The sequence below is a fragment of the Scomber japonicus genome, chromosome 17 (assembly GCF_027409825.1).
Source record: "Scomber japonicus isolate fScoJap1 chromosome 17, fScoJap1.pri, whole genome shotgun sequence".
Classification (NCBI taxonomy): domain Eukaryota; kingdom Metazoa; phylum Chordata; class Actinopteri; order Scombriformes; family Scombridae; genus Scomber; species Scomber japonicus.
Window position 1 is genome coordinate 15,152,519 of NC_070594.1, and position 17,809 is coordinate 15,170,327.

Consider the following 17,809-nt stretch of genomic DNA (forward strand, 5'->3'; position numbering starts at 1 on the left):
ACAGTGAAGAAATAGGCGTTGCATGGACTGGACATTTAACCGTGTACCGTGATTAAATGGCAAAATCGGCTGCACCATTCCTCGACCTAGATCTCCCAGTTAAGGTGTGAAGCTGCATCAGAGATCCCAGGTTGAAGGAGAAAAAAAGTGAGAAAGAAAGAAATCTCAGTGAGATATTTTGGTGTATTTTTGTGTCCTTTCAGCCACAGTAATGGCGTGTATATGTATACAAACAAAGGGTTAAAGGTACTTTTTTCCAGGCCATGTCTTTGCTTCTTTTTAATGATTAACAAAGACAATGAAGCATCCAGAAGGTTCATTTTAGCTGGATTAGTTGCAGAAACTTCTATCTTGTTGTCAAAACAACTTGTATCATTGAGGCACTGGGATACAGGATGAAGTTCATTCTGAATGTAGTTCAGCTCAGCAATACATAAGTAAATGTAATCCTTATACTGTTAATATGTTGTGCATATGCAGACTCCTGTTATATTCTGTGGTGAAAAGGTGTGAGATTTGCACATCAAATTAACCTTTGAATATGATAACAAATTGTATTAAGTGTTTAGTTTTAGCAGTGTTACAGTGGTGAGTACAGCATCTGGCTTCTGTCCACATGATTCAAGAAGATTACCATGGTTATTCCTCAAATGAGCATCATAATCATGACTGTCTTTTCTTTAATACAGGTTTTTTGATTTTTCAAGAAACATGAATAGAAGAAGACGTATCAATCCAAAGGATGATGCCAGATATTATGTCAGCACTGGAAAGGACAAACCAGGATTTGATGTAAAACACATACGTGTTTTCAAAGGTTAGTGAGTGTAAAGCTCTGAATATTTAATCATGATTAAAGTGGAAATAAAGCAGCCAATCACATAAGAGTAATTCACTTAATGGAATTCCACTGCACCTAACAATTTGGAGTATGACAAATGTAAACATGTGTAAAGCAGAAGTTTGGTTATATGTTTTGTCACAGGGCTGCCATCTTGCATAATGATAAACTGTGATGTCACTGGGTTGGTTTGCTCCCTTGGTAGAAACGGTGAAAGATAGCAAAAGATGGAGATGAAAAAACATAGTGAAAGATACAGACATGAAGGATAGAGTCTGTGAATTATTGAGACAGTGACACACAAATGTGAAAAATAGTGAAAGAGAATAACATTGAAAAGACAAATGTGAGAAAATGGAGGCTACCTTTTCATGATTGTACCAAGGCAGCAAACCAACCCTGTGATATCACAGGTTATCATACTGCAAGATGGTGGTGCCTTCATGACAAAACATAAAACTGAACTTCTTTCAACTAAATCTTCTTTCTTTTATATACTTATATTGGGCATTTTAATGTACTTATTTACTGTGGATATCCACCAAGTGAATTATGTTAAAACCTTTTAAACTTTAAACATGGCATCTTACTTACACGTTACACATATTTGTGAATTAGGTCGTGGGATCTTCACTACTGCCCCATTCGAAAAAGGGGACTTCCTACTAAAGTACCAAGGTCAACTCATTACCCATCAGGAATGTGAGAGGAGGCAGAGGATCTACCATGACAGCCTTAAGGACTTCATGTTCAAGTTCCGTTTTGATGGAAAACTCTGGTGGTGGGTATTGTCGAATCAGAATTAAATGACACATTGATTATGGTTTGCTGAACATATATTAACGGAAGGTGTTTAAGTCAGACTAAATCACATTGCAAAACTATAAATGATTTTCAATTACAGTGTTGATGCGGCTAAAGAGGACGGGACCTTGGGCAGAGTGGCCAACGATGACCATGTAAACCCGAATGCAAAGATGAAGTACATTATGGTTGAAGGAAAGCCCCATCTGTGCTTGTTTGCAAAACATAGTATAAGCCCTGGAGAGGAGATCACATATGATTATGGTGATTCAGACTGGCCATGGAGATATAAGGTAGCTGAAGTTTTCCTTTTGTGATATTAATGTCTCAAACTCCTGTGTTGCTAAATCATAGCAATACAATTCTATGAGAGCGTGAAGACACACTGGAAAAGCTAACAATTTGTCCCATGACTGGTCAGAGGTCATGTTTTTCCCACCTTTCTTATGGTATTACATAGGAAACATCTTATAACTTTTTTTTTCTGTAGGATGATGCTGCAGGGACCCATGGCAGTGAAATGGTGGACAAGCCCCATGACACTAAGATGGCAGCAGGGACCCATGACACTGAGAGGGTGGACAAGCCCCATGACACTAAGATGGCAGCAGGGACCCATGACACTGAGAGGGTGGACAAGCCCCATGACACTAAGATGGCAGCAGGGACCCATGACACTGAGATGGTGAACAAGCCCCATGACACTGAGATGGCTGCAGGGTCATGTCCAGATCCAAGGAATCCCAGCAGGGTTGGAAAGGTAAATGAAATCCTATGTTCTGCTTTATGATTTGTGTGGTAAAATATAAAGTAACCCAATATTGTCAATTGGTGTAGTGTGTGTGTGACCTGAACATATGGTTTATGTGGACATTGGTTTACAGAGACCTTCTTGTCAAGTGCTTCTCTTAGTGTAAGTCAGTATCTGATCAGTGTGTGTGACCAGAACATATAATTTACGTGGACAGTGGTTTACAGAGACCTTCTTGTCAAGTGTTTCTCTAGTGTAAGTCAGTATCAGATCAGTGTGTGTGACCTGAACATATGGTTTATGTGGACAGTGGTTTACAGAGACCTTCTTGTCAAGTGCTTCTCTAGTGTAAGTCAGTATCAGATCAGTGTGTGTGACCTGAACATATGGTTTATGTGGACAGTGGTTTACAGAGACCTTCTTGTCAAGTGCTTCTCTAGTGTAAGTCAGTATCAGATCAGTTTGTGTAACCTGAACATATGGTTTATGTGGACAATGGTTTACAGAGACCTTCTTGTCAAGTGCTTCTCTTAGTGTAAGTCGGTATCAGATCTCTGTGTGTGACCTGAACATGATTGATATAATTTATATGGGCAGTGGTATATATGACCAATAACTCATGTCAACTTCTTGCCCACAGTGTAAAAATCATCACCTTGTGCTCACAACAGTAGCCACCCTGGATAAGTGCATTCAGTGTGTGGGACCTGTATCATCGTTGAAGTGGTTAGGCTATGAATGCAAAGGTGAGACAAGTGAATTAAGTGTATAACTATTAGAAGTAGATGTGTATACAGATTTTAAAAGGGGCACATAGCTAAAATTAAAGCAGCCCCATTTAAATATAAAAAATGTACATGTATAAAAGAGTCTTTCTCAATAGAAATAAGAAAACACGATTATGTCCTAAGTATGTTGAGCTTGTTTCATAGTACAGGCTGCTGGACTGACACTTCCTGACTCCAGTTAGCTTCTGTCATGTCTTCACTCCGAGGCATTTTCCTTACTTGAAGCCCTGGTATTCTACTATTTGGTGCAGGCATATGATCATTTTAGATGTTGTGTGTATATAGTGCTGTTAATCTTTGTTTTTATACTGATGGTTGGATATGTATATTTGTTTACCACATTTATATTTAAAGTACTACAGTGATGATTGTACAGTTGAACATTTTTGGAACCATTGAACAAACACAAAACATTATGACCTTTTAGAGAGAAGGGATTGCATTGCTTTGAGTGAAATGTACGTGTGCATTGGTTTTATGTGTAATGTATGTGTTGTATTCCAGTGTATGATTAACTCTTCTTCAAAGTAACACCTATGAAACATTATTTTTTTATTTAATTTGTGCTATTTGTGACTTTTACTAACACCATTTCCTAGATGAAATCGCAGTAAGTGACACTGAGGCCAAGGACAGTGAGAGTGATTCTGATGCCACTGGCACAGCATTCCCAGAGTGTGAAACTAGTAAGGCTGTGGGCGCTGCAACAGGCTCTACAGCCACGGAGCAGGTCCATGATGCTGCAGATTTTGCTAAGTTATTTCCCTTTACAGTTGTTTGTTTGTTGATAGAATGTATTTTTCCATTAAAAAAATCTTTTGGCAAATTATGTGTTTTGCAGAAGCAGTGTCATCAGTGACCTCCACCGTGAATGAGACTGTCCCTCTCTCTGAAGGTAAGTTTGATTGTAACGCATCTTTACACTTAAAATGATGCAGTTACAGTATATTGTATGATGTGAATATATAGGGGTGCCCCAGCAGTTAGTTACAGTTTTTCAAAATTGCTTAGACACATTTCTTGAATCCTTCCACCCTTTTCTCAAAACTGTAAACACAAAACCTAATTTTCAAACTACATTCATTAAACCTCTGATCCTTCTTGCAAAATCAAACAATGTCTCAAAACACTACTGAGCATTCATTAAACATCAGAAAATGGAAAACAGTGTTCAGGACATGTAACTCCAGAAAAAAATGGTTATTGTTTATAATACATTAAATACATTTTGTGTTTTCCAAAAAAATATTCACAACTCAGTAACACAGTTTAGATATTGCATACTGTAAGTACTGCAAGAATTACAGTATTGACTGTCTGCTGATTCAGTACTTGCATACCGTAAAAATCCAGTACTGCAAAAGGCCAAAGTACAAACACAAAATCTAATTGAAAAGCACATTATATTATGCTGTAAATGTAACTGCAAAATCAAAGTCAACAAGTGATTCATTCAGCCTCAGCATCACGTCTTTGTGCTGGGTCAGGACATTGCCTACATCACAGGTAACGGAGGAAAAACCCTCTGGTGTGTCTGATCCAGCCTTGGCAAGACTCTACACCTGTCACCACCGGCCAATCCCATGGCCTGCAGGAGATTCTCCCTTTTTATAGGGTTTCAGTGATATACCTTCCACCGCCATGCAGAGAAAAACTCTTCTGTTGGGGTGAGGAAAGGGGAGTACAGTATGATGGAAAGCAAACATTCATGAACCACTCTGGTATCACCCTTCAACTCACCCATGCCTCCTGTGCACTCTGAACTGATTTATATTTATATTATTTATTTATATATATTTATCACATCATGAGCAACAAGTGTGTAAGCTATGATATCTGTGCTGTAATTGTGTTTACAGTTTTTCTGTATTGCTAAAACACTAAACTCCATTCTCTGAACCAAATGCAATTATTGAATCAATCACTCTTTTGGCAAAACCATGAAACATTTTCACCTGGTTAGACACAATCTGCAGATCTTATTTACTGTTTTTCTAAACACATTCTCACTCACTAAAACACATGTTGCACTTGTGATGCATAATGGTAGCCACAGGTGGCAGAAGTTAAACACAGTTACAGCACAGATATCATAGCTTACACACAAAGACTCAAAACTCTTCACACTTGTTGCTCATGATGTGATGAAACCAATATAAGCCAGTTCAGAGTGCACAGACAGCATGGGTGAGTTGAAGGGTGATACAAGAGTGGTTCAACATCAACCAGCAATTCATAAATGTTTGCCTTCCACCATACTCCCCTTTCCTCAGCCCAATAGAATAAAGTTTTTCTCTGCATGGCTGGAAGGTATATGACCAAACACCCTATAGAAGGGAGAATCTCCTTTCCATGGCTGGATTAGACACACCAGAGGGTTTTTCCCTGCTGTCTGTGATGTAGATGAAGTCCTCTGTCCTGACCCAGCACAAAGACGTGATGCTTAGGCCGAATTAATCACTTGTTGACTTTGATTTTGCAGTTACATTTACAGTGTAATGTGCTTTTCATTTAGATGCTTGTCTTTGTTCTTTGGCCTTATGCAAGTGCTGAATGCACAGACCGTCAATACTGTAATTCTTGCAGTACTTACATTATGCATTATCTAAATTTAAATATCTTAACTGTGTTACTGAGTTATGAATATTTTTTTTGGAAAACACAAAATGCATCTACTGCATGATGAACAAAACATTCTGGAGCTACATGTCCTGAACACTGTTTTCCATTTTCTGATACAGTGTTTAATGAATCCTCAATAGTGTTGTAATTTTGACTGGTGTGTGTATCATCTGAAAACATTGTTTGTTTGATTTTGAACACAGATAAAACTGTTTATGGTTTACCAAAAGAGTGATCAATTCAATAAGTGGGTTCAGATTACTGAGCATTTGGTTCACAGTAATACATACACCACATAACCAGTACATCCTTTATGGCATGTCACAACTGTCTCTCCGTTTCCTGTCTCTCTGCACCTTCATTGAGTTAGGGTTAGATTTAGATTTAATATGATAATTATTAGCAAACTGCACCACTTCTCTACAAAAAATGATCGGTGCAAAACATTTTGGCACTTCAGATGTTTAGATTCTTATTCATCACTCACTACCATCAGAAGTGTCTGATTCCCAAATGTACTCTGTTGCAAGATAAACAGCCAGAGTTAAAGCATCATTCAGTCAGTCTGGGATTCTACTAACAGACAGAAGACACCGAGACAGCCTAAACCTGTGGTAACTTCTCCAACCTACCTGCCAAATGCCTGGAAAGCTGTGTGCAGCTGTACCAACCTGTGTTGACTGTTCCTTGTGTTGGGTCAAGAAAACAATGACAAACTATTGATGCATTACTTTTAAGAACATTCTCGCTGTACTTTCAATGCCTCTTGACTCCTTCAGACCATCTGCAGCAAATATTAAATTTCATCAAAGTTGGACAAATTTAGTTGGTTGAAATCAAATCAGGTGAACAGTCAACTGAAAATTGAGTATTCAAGAATGTTCATTACAGGAATCTGTTCATTAGTTGAACTCAAGTTTTGATTGAGCCAACCGGCCAACACATTGTGTTGTATGTGTGATATTTTTTCTTTTACTCTATCTTCATATCTTCTAGGACAAGATGCTGGTCAAGAACATGAGTCCAGAAGAGTGCCAAAGAAAGTGTGGTCTAAGGCTGAGGTTGCTGCAGTAATGCAGCATTTCAGATGTCACATTTGTAAAGCTAATGTGAGTTATGTGACAGGCTGCCGTCTGACCGTTAGTTGCCTGTGGGTTTATCGCTTTTTTCTGCATTTCTTGCAGTGACAATCATGTGACGTTTGTTTTAGTTTGTTTTATTGTATTTATGTTCTAGATTAAGTGCAATTATTTTGACATGATGTTTATTTAGATATTTTATTTATATATATATGCAGTATTTCATATAAAAGAGCACTTTATTAACATTAAAATGACTGTTCTGTTAATGCTGTGTGCTGTCAGGTTTGTGTATTTATGTTAATGAGGACTCATTTAAAATGTGACATCATTGCCCTTTAAAGTCCTGATAATGTTTTTTGTGTCCTCATAAGTCACAAAAGAGAATTGTCTGCATAAACCACAATAACTATCAGGGTGATGTGTATGGAGTTGTGTAGCGTGTATCTGAACTCTGAAGTGAGCTGAATTTTTTTCAGATTTTTTAGAGTGGTTCAGTCTAACTCCCAAAGCTCTAGGACCTCGGGAAAGGGTAGCCCATCTAAACCACCACCGGGCGGGTCTGGAGAAAATGGCCCTCTAAACCTTATAAACCCGTATGTGTGTGTGTGTGTGTGTGTGTGTGTGTGTGTGTGTGTTTGTCAGTACTTTTTTGTCAATTATTCAATGATTAACCGCCCTTACCCCATCACATTATCTCATTGATAAAATTGAATACCATTTACTTTCCAATACCAGTGATGAAAACCACAACAAGGGATGTTGAACCTCAGTTTCAAGGTTCCAAGAATGGAGATTTTTGTACAAAAGGACCTTTAAATGCTGACATAGCAATTTTTATTTCTTAAATAAAAAAGTTCTTGCATCAATTTTCTTTGAAATCTTATTCAGTTGTTCAGTGGGAATGATTTGTGGGGCAAAAATCATGGATTTGAGATCAGTAATTGGAGAGAAGTTCTACACAGGAGTGCTCGTCTTTTCCAGGTCAGCTGATTTATAATTCTGCCAGCATGTCCTGGCCAGTACAAGGATCTCCCCCAGCATGTTGTTAGTACATCTCCAACAGGAACCTTTTCCACACATGACCATGCTGGCCTCTCTCTTGCAGTTTGCTTCTACATAATGCTACTGCTGCTACCAATGACAATTAGTGGTATTTGTGCATTTTCCATAGCTTTAAAGGAATAGTTCCTCCATTTTTCAGGCAAATATTTTTTTTGCTGAGAGTTGCATGAGAAGATCAACACCACTCTCAAAGACTAAAGTGCAGAAACAATACATTGACTCCAAGAAGCTACTTGGCCTGGCCAAGAAATAGTCCGCTGCATAGCCCCTCATAAAACCATATCATTTTACCCATACCCCAAACTTGTTTTTACAATCAGACCACTCATCATTTAATCATCATTTTAGGTTTAATTCTGTGATAAATCATCATTTGGATACTGTTAAGTTCCCACACAAACCATTTCCAGAGTGGAAGAGGTGTTCATTTACTGTTCATTTAATGTGTGAGAGGAAGAAGTGTTTGCTTTGACAAATCAAAGGTTCTTTTCATTAACATCTCCACAGAGAAAGATAAACTTGTGCAAATGATGTTATCGTCAAAGCTGAGGTGCCAAGATTTTTTAAAAGGCTTTCAGGCATGTTATCATACCCATCTGACAGATTTTCTCTGACTGTAATCAGAAATTGTATATATATATACAATTTCTGATTACAGTCAAACTATATATATATAGAACTTTTTTATATATATATATATATATATATATATATATATATATATATATATATATATATATATATATATATATATATATATATATATATATATATATATATATATATATATATTTAATTACATTTTAAAAATCAGGTCATCATTATGGCATGATACTAATTGATATGAGATACTGTCATTTCTATGTTGCTAATCTGAGCCACATTTTACAGAGTCAACATCCTCTACAGACAGTCATAGAGATTTTCTGTTCACTGCAATGTGGTTAAAATTCATTTGTGCCAAATAAAGTTATGATTTCATTATAATGTCATTATAATTTCATGATAATAGTATTAAACCACTAACACATCCCCATAATACTGACTGCAAGCCAACTCAATTAAACATTAACACACCCATATTTACATTCTGTAAATTATATAAATGTTTCCATTAGAGGCTGCAGACAGCAATGAGGATTACAACAAATGAGGAGATGAGAAGAGAAGCTGATGCATTTGTCAAGAGTTGGTGGGGATGATATGAAGATGGTGTTCAGTGAAATGAACTGTTATAAGACTCTAATCATTCCTTCCTATTATGCCTAAAACCGTATCAAGTTTAAATATCCCCTCCAAAAACTAGATATTGAAATGATGTATCCTAAATCTATGAATATGCAAATGTTGTTTATTTCCTAAATTTAACTGCTGGACAAATGATGTCTCCATTCTCAGTGCACTGAAAGCTTTAATTTACCACATCACACTTGTCTGCAGTATAGCATCCTGCACAGATAAGTTTTTACATCCAAGTGAATTAACAATAAGCAACAACACCTGTGATAGACCAGAAACTAGTTCAAGGTACCCTGCTTTTAGCCCTGTGCATGTTGGTATTCCTCCAAAGCCCCCTTAATTGTGAATAGGAATTAGCAAATTGCTAATTTAAGCATATATTTCAACAGCCATAGTGAGTGTTTCAGCATGTTTCAGCAGACAGCCCCCCCTACCCCTCCTCCTCACTCCCACCATGTGAAGTCTTCATTATAAATGTCATGCCTGTTAGGCTTTGCTTTGGTTGCATGTTCAAATGCTAAAGTTACATAAGGCTCTATGTTTTTGTTGATATAGGTTGCTGGTGATCTAATATAATACATGACATACATACAGTCCACTTTTCTATGTTCTCACCCCTTTTATTCAGCCCAGTTTTCTTTCAACTATGTGTCACACTGTCACCGTTATCTCAAGAAGAGCTATGGATTTACAGTTTGTTTGTTTCTTCTGCTCTGTCTCCCTCCATCATCTTCTCGTCATATTCAAGCCATGTTTAGGCTCCCTGCTGGAGACACTGGAGGGGCTCCTCTGTGTGCAACCTGAACCATATCTAGTCCTTTTGTCCTCCTGTCCTTATACTATACATCTTCCTGCCCAGAAGATGGTTGCTGGTGTTTCATTACTTGCCTCATGTGGCATTGGGGGCTTCTTATGTGCCTTTATGGAAAGACCTAGCATAATATTATTGTGATTGGTAGCTTGTTATAAGTATTACACTTTGTTGATCTAAGAGATAAATCAATCAATCAATCAAATCAAAAATTGCATTACATTCTTTCAGTTTCATAATTAGCCTATCAAAAAAACTGTAGGCTACTGATGTTGTATCTACAGGCTGAAAATAAACTTAAGCCAATGATTCATATTATTAGCAGTTTTTATTCATCAAATTCCATTTAACAACAGACAGACAAAAACATTGCTGTGATATACTGTACATCCTCCTATAGTTTCTCTATATCCTCTCTTCCACTTGATTCAGACAGACACCCTTTCTCTTTTGGCTTTCCCCTCTTCTCATCAACTGCTTCTCCGTCCCTCTATTTTTTTCCACCTTCCTTTCTTTCAGAGCTCCTCAGAGTGGAAAGCTGAAGTAAGGAAAAAAAAAGGTGCTAATCAATCCCAATAGTTGATCAGTCCCAAAACATTGCAAGAATAAATATTAGGCGATGAAAAATGGCACACATGCAGATTACTAATTGTTACCATTTCCTACAGAGACATGGCTCATTAGATGCAAAAATAATAAGTTCTAGACTCATATTTCCATACCTAGCAAGCAATTAATATGAGGCCGTCTGCATAAATGAATCACTTTCCCTTTATTCTTCTGTTTTGGTGCTGTTGCTTTGGCCGTGAACCGCCTCCGCTTTTTAAGTGTTGCTTGTTATGTTCATGATACTTTCTCACTGCATCTTATAAGTGTTGTGGGAGTATTGTGAGTAAGTGCTCAAGTTCAAAGTTTTTTTTAATCACAGTTAATTAACAGTATTTCATTGGTTCTTATAATTGAATAAAGTAGATAAGATGGGACATTTATTTTATGCCAAATGTAGCTCTTGTTAGAGAGTGAGTGATAATGTTCTTTAACATGGCAATGCTATTATTTGCACTGCGTAGGTTATCATGATGAGCATTTGTACTAGAAATATCTGGTTTCAGCAGAAAAGATGAGAAAAGTGAGATGGGATATTGAGTCCACTCTTCAATACAGAATTATGCACATAAGTACATTTTCTTCACTAGGACTACTATGAGTACTTTACTATCATTACATTACAGTGCTGTACTTTACTACCAAGTACTGTATTCATATGATACATTATGGGCTCTACTTCCCTGAAACAGGATGCAGGACCAAAAAAATACACTTGTGCCCAAAGAAAACTGCCTAAAGACGTGAAGTTTTTGCCCTTGCACTTGCTTTGTAACAGCAGGAAAATAAAGCTCTAGATAGGGTACGGATTAGGGCTGGGCCAATATGCTTTTGTGCCGATTCGATTCTCTAATGATTTTTGGGTCCCGATTTGATTTAAATTGCGATTCTGATTAAACAAGTATTGCGATTCGATTTTACCAAGTATTGCGATTTTATATTTTAATTATTGTGATTTTCTTTCATTAAACAAGAACAGGTTGTACCAAACACTTGATAATACATCATGAGTCATATTTCCAATAAACAATACACACATCTCATCAGTTTGTGAGATTTATTTTTAAAACTGTGCACCTGCCCTCACAAAAAACATTCTCATCCGCCAGCATCTTACAATAAACTGCTACATTTAGCTGGTCTTCAGAAAAAAAAAATTAAATAAAAATTGCCAGAAAAAAATCGCAATTAATATAAAAATCTATTTTTTGGCCCAGCCCTAGTACGGATTATTATTGACATGGAATCCTACACATAACATCTGTAGCAAGTACAAAAGATTGTATTACAATAACACACTACCATTATCATGTTTGTCCTTAGATGGTTAATCAGTGTGAGTTGATGTTTTCTTACATGTGAAGGTTTCAGTTAGCTGGTGAATACCTTCCTCATCATCCTCATCATCAGGAGCGACCAAACTGGCTGCAAAATTCCACAGTAACTCCAACCAGTCAGTGCCTCCCTCAACTGCAACCTCACCAGGGACTCCAGCCTGGCTTGATTTTATTGGACGAACAATACCTAAACATAATAGAATAAAGAGGAACAATACAACAGAACAGAGAAAAATGTAAAGCAAAGTAGACTCTTTTTAAAAAAAAAATCAGTATACATTAATATCTACTATTTTAGCTTAGCAAAAAGGCTAGAAACAGGAGGAAACCACTAGCCTAACTCTGTCCAAACATAACAAAAGTTGTCTACCAGCACCTCTACAGCTAACTTTAACATGAAATCTATATCTAATCTATAAATACACTCAAATTCAGTCCTAATGGAGTAGAAGTTTTTGCTTGCCTCTAGACCTCAAACCTCTCTTAGCGATGGCAGAAGGAGGAGGGAGACCTGAGGAAGAGATACGTACGAACAAGACATCAACTCAGACAGCATGACGTGAAGAATACAGAGTAGAAAAAGAACAAACACAGAAGGAAATAAGACAAAAGAAAGAGGTAATCTATGAAGAAGATAGAGTCAGAATATTGATCAGAGGTCTTTAACACAGTGCATATTTTATATTTCCAATCACTCAAAGCCACATACAGGATTAGATTTATTGCTTGCCTTCAGGGTGCGATTTGCTGGGGGGCATGGTGGGAATTTCCCCCCTCTGGTCTATATATCCCTGACTCTGCTGAGTTATGAGGGGACTAAAATTTATCCCCCTCATAGTAATTTATGCTGCTTTACTCATAGATCTAAAATAAAAAAATAGGCTTTTAAAAGAAAAAAACCTAAGCAAAGCACTGCAACATGAGAACACTCATTAGTGCAAACAACAATAAAATTGGAAATGAACTTTTACTGTCTACTCTCATGTGAGATGACACAGCATCTCGGCTATGTGATGACGCAGTAAACGGGCCAGGGGTGCCTCCTTCCCTGCTCAGAGATTTGCAGGGATGTGATTAAAAAAGGGTGACATGCTGTGGATGACCCCTCCACAGGAAAGCATAAAAAGAAGTCAGAAGTCTGTCATCAAAGCAGACTGTTTTCTTAGTCTGACACGTAGGAATATACTGCAGCCTATTTACTGAATCATCCTAATGCCTTGACTTGATACAATTTAACAGTAACCACCTAATGATATGCAAAAGAAAAAATAAAGAATAACCAAACACTGAATTGATTACTTCATCTCAAACAAAATGTCCTGAGACCACTTTTTTATTGGCACACCTGGCTAATTAAACAATCTACTGTAATTGTCATCACATTGCTGAGAGTGAAAATATCAGGCTACTTGATGATTTCTTTTAATGCATTAAAATATTCCTGAAAATACAGTGGCTTAGTTCAAGTTTCAAAATTGCTTTGTTTAAGTTATTATGCAACAGCTGCAAGAAATAGGTTCCATATAGTCTTTACAGGCTCACTGTGGTTCTGATTCATTTTCAGGAATAAAGACATTTCAAAAACATGCCCTGACTGATTCTTTCACAAATCACACCCTGTTTTCCTCTATAACTATAAAAAAAGAAAACATCACACAGAGATGTTCATCATACAGAACATGTTAGGACTTATCTTGATGATTGATGCAACACATGCTGAATGAATAGGATGCAGCAGCACCACAAGCAGAATTGAAACATCCTTGTTATATTTTTTACCAGTTTTTCCGCCATTGACATTGTCCCAGTATGTTGTGCCTGTCAAAATAATGAGTCCAGCACATTTACAAACAAGATGAGTCCACAGCTTTGTGATTTAAGCTAAATGTTCATTGTCAGCGTGGATTACCTAATGCAAAGGGCTAGACAGGCAAAGTCCAACAAATGATGCACAGGGGGCTTTTTAAACAAACTACCAGCAGAACTGAAATCAGCCCCAACTGTGAACATTTTTAAATCCAGGTTAAAAACACTTCTCTTCGCACTCTATGTCCTTTTAATGATTTTAACCACTTAACACACGCCCCTGTTTTTTATGCTGTTAGAGATGTGTCTAGTATCATTGGAAAGGTAACACTCTCAGGATTGTTGTAAACGTGTCTGTGTGATTCTGTGACTTACTGACAAAGAGTGGCAGAGGTTATATGATGGGGTTGTTTACTCGCCCATAGGTTTGCCTTTACAATGACATGTGTACAGACATTCAGGGACCTCTCAGCGGTATATAGACACAATGAGGCCACAGCCACAGGTCATGGCTTCATGCAGTCCAAATTTGGAGTCAAAAGACCAAAAGATGAATTTTTCTGAATTATTTTTCAACAGGTATGTCCATGCGTTTTCCTCAGGTCCTTTTTGGAGACTCCAAATGGACACTTGGTTACCAAAGCTGTATAACCACAATCAAACACCTATAACTTCACATCCCCTTTGCCTACAATCAAAATCTTGGTCTCTAATGAAAGCTGACGCCATATTATTATTATTATTATTATTAATATTATTATTACATATAACCATATTTTTTTGTTTGGCCATATCTATCTATCTATCTATCTATCTATCTATCTATCTATCTATCTATCTGTTTATTTTGGTATAAGTCATATGTCAAGTCGAAGAAGAACCAACCGTGTACCAAAATGCCGAGTGCGTAATGATATATGGTTCAACTCTTTTACGCACAGGGCGCACGCCGGTTACGCTTGGAGTTTGTTTATGGACAGCCAAACTTAATAGCTTAGTGTCATACACCGTTGGAAACCTCTGACTATTGGCTAAAAGGTTATCAACTTCATTTCACCGAATATTTCCATAGGCTAGAACAGCAGTCAATCAAAGCCATGTCGTCATTGTTGTCGGTCACATGTCCTCATTGGCTTTGGAGCTATGCTTTGGAGACATGTACTGCCTAAATCTAAACACCGATTGGCTTGTGTGTGGTGTCGTCAGAAGCAGAAGAGGCTCACGGACGTAAACATGCAGGTCAGGAAATGACGTAAACGGACCGTAGCCTATATGGTTTGTTATTTGGTGATTACGTTACGTGTTGGACTAAATACATGGACATATTGAGGAAAGTATTTCGGTTTTATGGAAACGGATTTCATATTTCACAAGAATGGATACTTGGCGAGCTGTACAGAAAGTCCTGAGTCATAAGATGATCGTTGTGGATAAAGAGAAGACTTTGAAGGTATGTAGCATTATAGCTTTTCTTACTTAGCTCAGGGGCTAGCCGAGCTAATCGCTAATACTATTACGGCTGTGAGCAACCATATAAGTCGTGAGTGGTCTTGAATGAATCAGGACAATCTAAGCTTTCCAACGATGTACGGCATGAATATATATGTTTAAGGGTTGGTGTTTAAAACATCCAGAAGAACTTGTGGCTACCTCCTAACATCCGTCCCGTCCCGTAGACGGAACAGCGTGTGTTAAGTGGTTAAAGCAAATCATTATTTTATGCTGCAATCTTATATTAAATGTTATATTCTAGCATTTTATTTCTCTCTTCTATTTTTCTGTACTTTTTTTTATTATTAGTGTGGGGGATGGGGGTGTGGGGGGTTAATTGTATGTTTTTCTGTTTTATGTATAAAGCACATTGAGTTGCCATTGTGTATGAAATGTGCTATATGAATAAAACTGCCTTGCCTTGCCTTGCCTTGATTGTCATGAGCTGGCAGGATACCGGTGCTATATTGTAGTGTGACAACTCAAACTGCCCTAGCTCTAAGTCATGGACATGCTGTATGTCGCTAACAGGGATTTTGAAGAGCAATGACCAAACCAGATTATAAAATGACATTTGCAGGTATGTTTATCCAGCTATCTAGCCTGCTGACTGACATTATAGGTGCACTTTTGAATGTTTCTTTTATGGCTCATTCAGCAAGCTATAAGGTGCAGGGCGAGACATGTGTTCATGTTTGTAAGTAAGATAAGAATGAGACTTAAGCAGGGAAGCTAACATGGGTTGAGTCTGTGGCTCTGATAGCAGGATAGCAGGATGCTATCAGAGTCAGTGTGACAATCTGCTCCCTCAGGCTGATGATCGAATGCCTCATTTAAGTTTTGATTTGCTGTATTGAAATAAGGAGTCCAGCTATGTAAGTATTTGATGGATAATGTAAAACTAGGGGGCAATCATGAAATAAAAGAACTTCAAATCTAAATTCGACTTTTCTTTTTTCTTAAGGGAGAACATAATTGATTTACAGAGCAGATATACTGTACTGTAGTAGCCAAAAAAAAAGGTAATTTAATTCAGTTGGACTATAAAGCAAACCAAAAGATATTTTCATTATTTTCAGTTTAACTGTTGTACATTGACCCCTCTGTGCTATCCTCAGGTAATTTGCACAAGCCGCTATTTCCCTTTTGCTTTAAAGTCGGGATGTGTCACGTCTCGAACTATTTAGTAGAAACTAATTGCTGCTCTGTCACTTTCATGTTGATTTGAACTTTGCAGAAGTGTTTTAATTTAGTATTAAGTTGATACACTGTGCACACATTATAACGTTTAGCAGTTCATCTGTATCTATAAGTGAGATGATAATTTCACTTTGGTGTAAGTTTCTCTGGCCGTGAAACTAATGATTCTTTCTTTCAGGCTGCTAGAAATGTTAAAACACACCGTGATCATATAGCCACGGCTGCAGTGCAGGTGTTTAGTAATTGTCATGTGAATAGCTACTCTATTATTATGATAACTGTGGGCTCTAAAGTGCTAAATGCACTGTTTAGAATTCCTCTCTGGATATTTTTAATTTTCCCTCTCTCAGGTGGAAGAAGCTTTCTGCTTGTTTGTTGCCCAGTGTGGAGGAGTCGTATAATGGATCCTTATAAACAACTGATTAATGCGCTGACATTTCTTTGATTGGCACGTCCAGACACAGTGCCAGGAACACCAAGAATAGAAGACTAGCATTTCCCTTTCTATAACTCCCTGTCATCCTTTTATTAGCTGTGACTTATTAATTCGGTCTCTCCTCCACCTCACCTTTCTATCTTACTTTCTTTCTTCATTCAGGCCATGTCTCTTTTCTTCTCTCATCTTTCTTTAAATCACTTTTCTGTCTCGGTCTTACGTTAATGTTCATGTTCTGTATTGTGTCTCTTCTCTGCTACCTTCTTGCCTTTGTTTTGTGTGTGTGTTCTTTTTTCCTTTGTTTTTTGTGTTTAGTTTTTGTGTGTAGTTTAGCAGTCACATCAAAATGATAAAATACAAAGAAAGGAGATGAAAAATACAACTTGTGCAATAGAAATAGAAAAAAGGAAAGCCAAGACACTTTGAAACATTGTTAGAAGAAAGAACATAAAGTAGCTGGAAGAGAGACATCTCTCTGAATAACAGAAGCTAAATGATATGAAACATTGTTATCTTTCTTCCTTTCTTTCTCCCTCCCTCCAATCTGAACCAAAGTAAACCCTGCATGATCCCCTAGTAATGTCTCCATCTGTATTAATATAAATGGTAATAATCACATACATTACTGTAAGAATGATTTCATTTATGTCTCTGCCTCGCTGTCAGAGACAAAAAGAACAAGGGTTTGATGAAGTGACTGATTAAACTCTTCTTTGTCTCTTCTCCACCTTCTCCCCTTCTCTGACATCTTCTGTCCTTCCTGCTGTTTTTCTACACTGTGTCTTTATCGCTTCTGAATTACTTTATACTTTATACAGTATGTCTTTGCGAATGCGTTTGCTTCTGTCTCCCCATATATCTGTATCCCTTTGTACTTTCTCTGACTGTTCTCTTTCACACATACACACACACACACACACACACACACACACA

The 17,809-nt window shown here is 37.4% G+C and overlaps 1 protein-coding gene across 1 annotated transcript in view; it reads right to left on the reverse strand.

The window, feature by feature from the left end:
- Positions 1–6,355, reverse strand: part of si:ch211-245h14.1 (uncharacterized protein LOC563420 homolog) — a 33,773-nt gene extending 27,418 nt beyond the window's left edge. Inside the window, exon 1 of the mRNA XM_053337533.1 lies at positions 6,352–6,355. The gene's annotated coding sequence lies outside the window, so the exon portion shown is untranslated. The remainder of the gene's footprint in view (positions 1–6,351) is intronic.
- Positions 6,356–17,809: the final 11,454 nt, after the last annotated feature.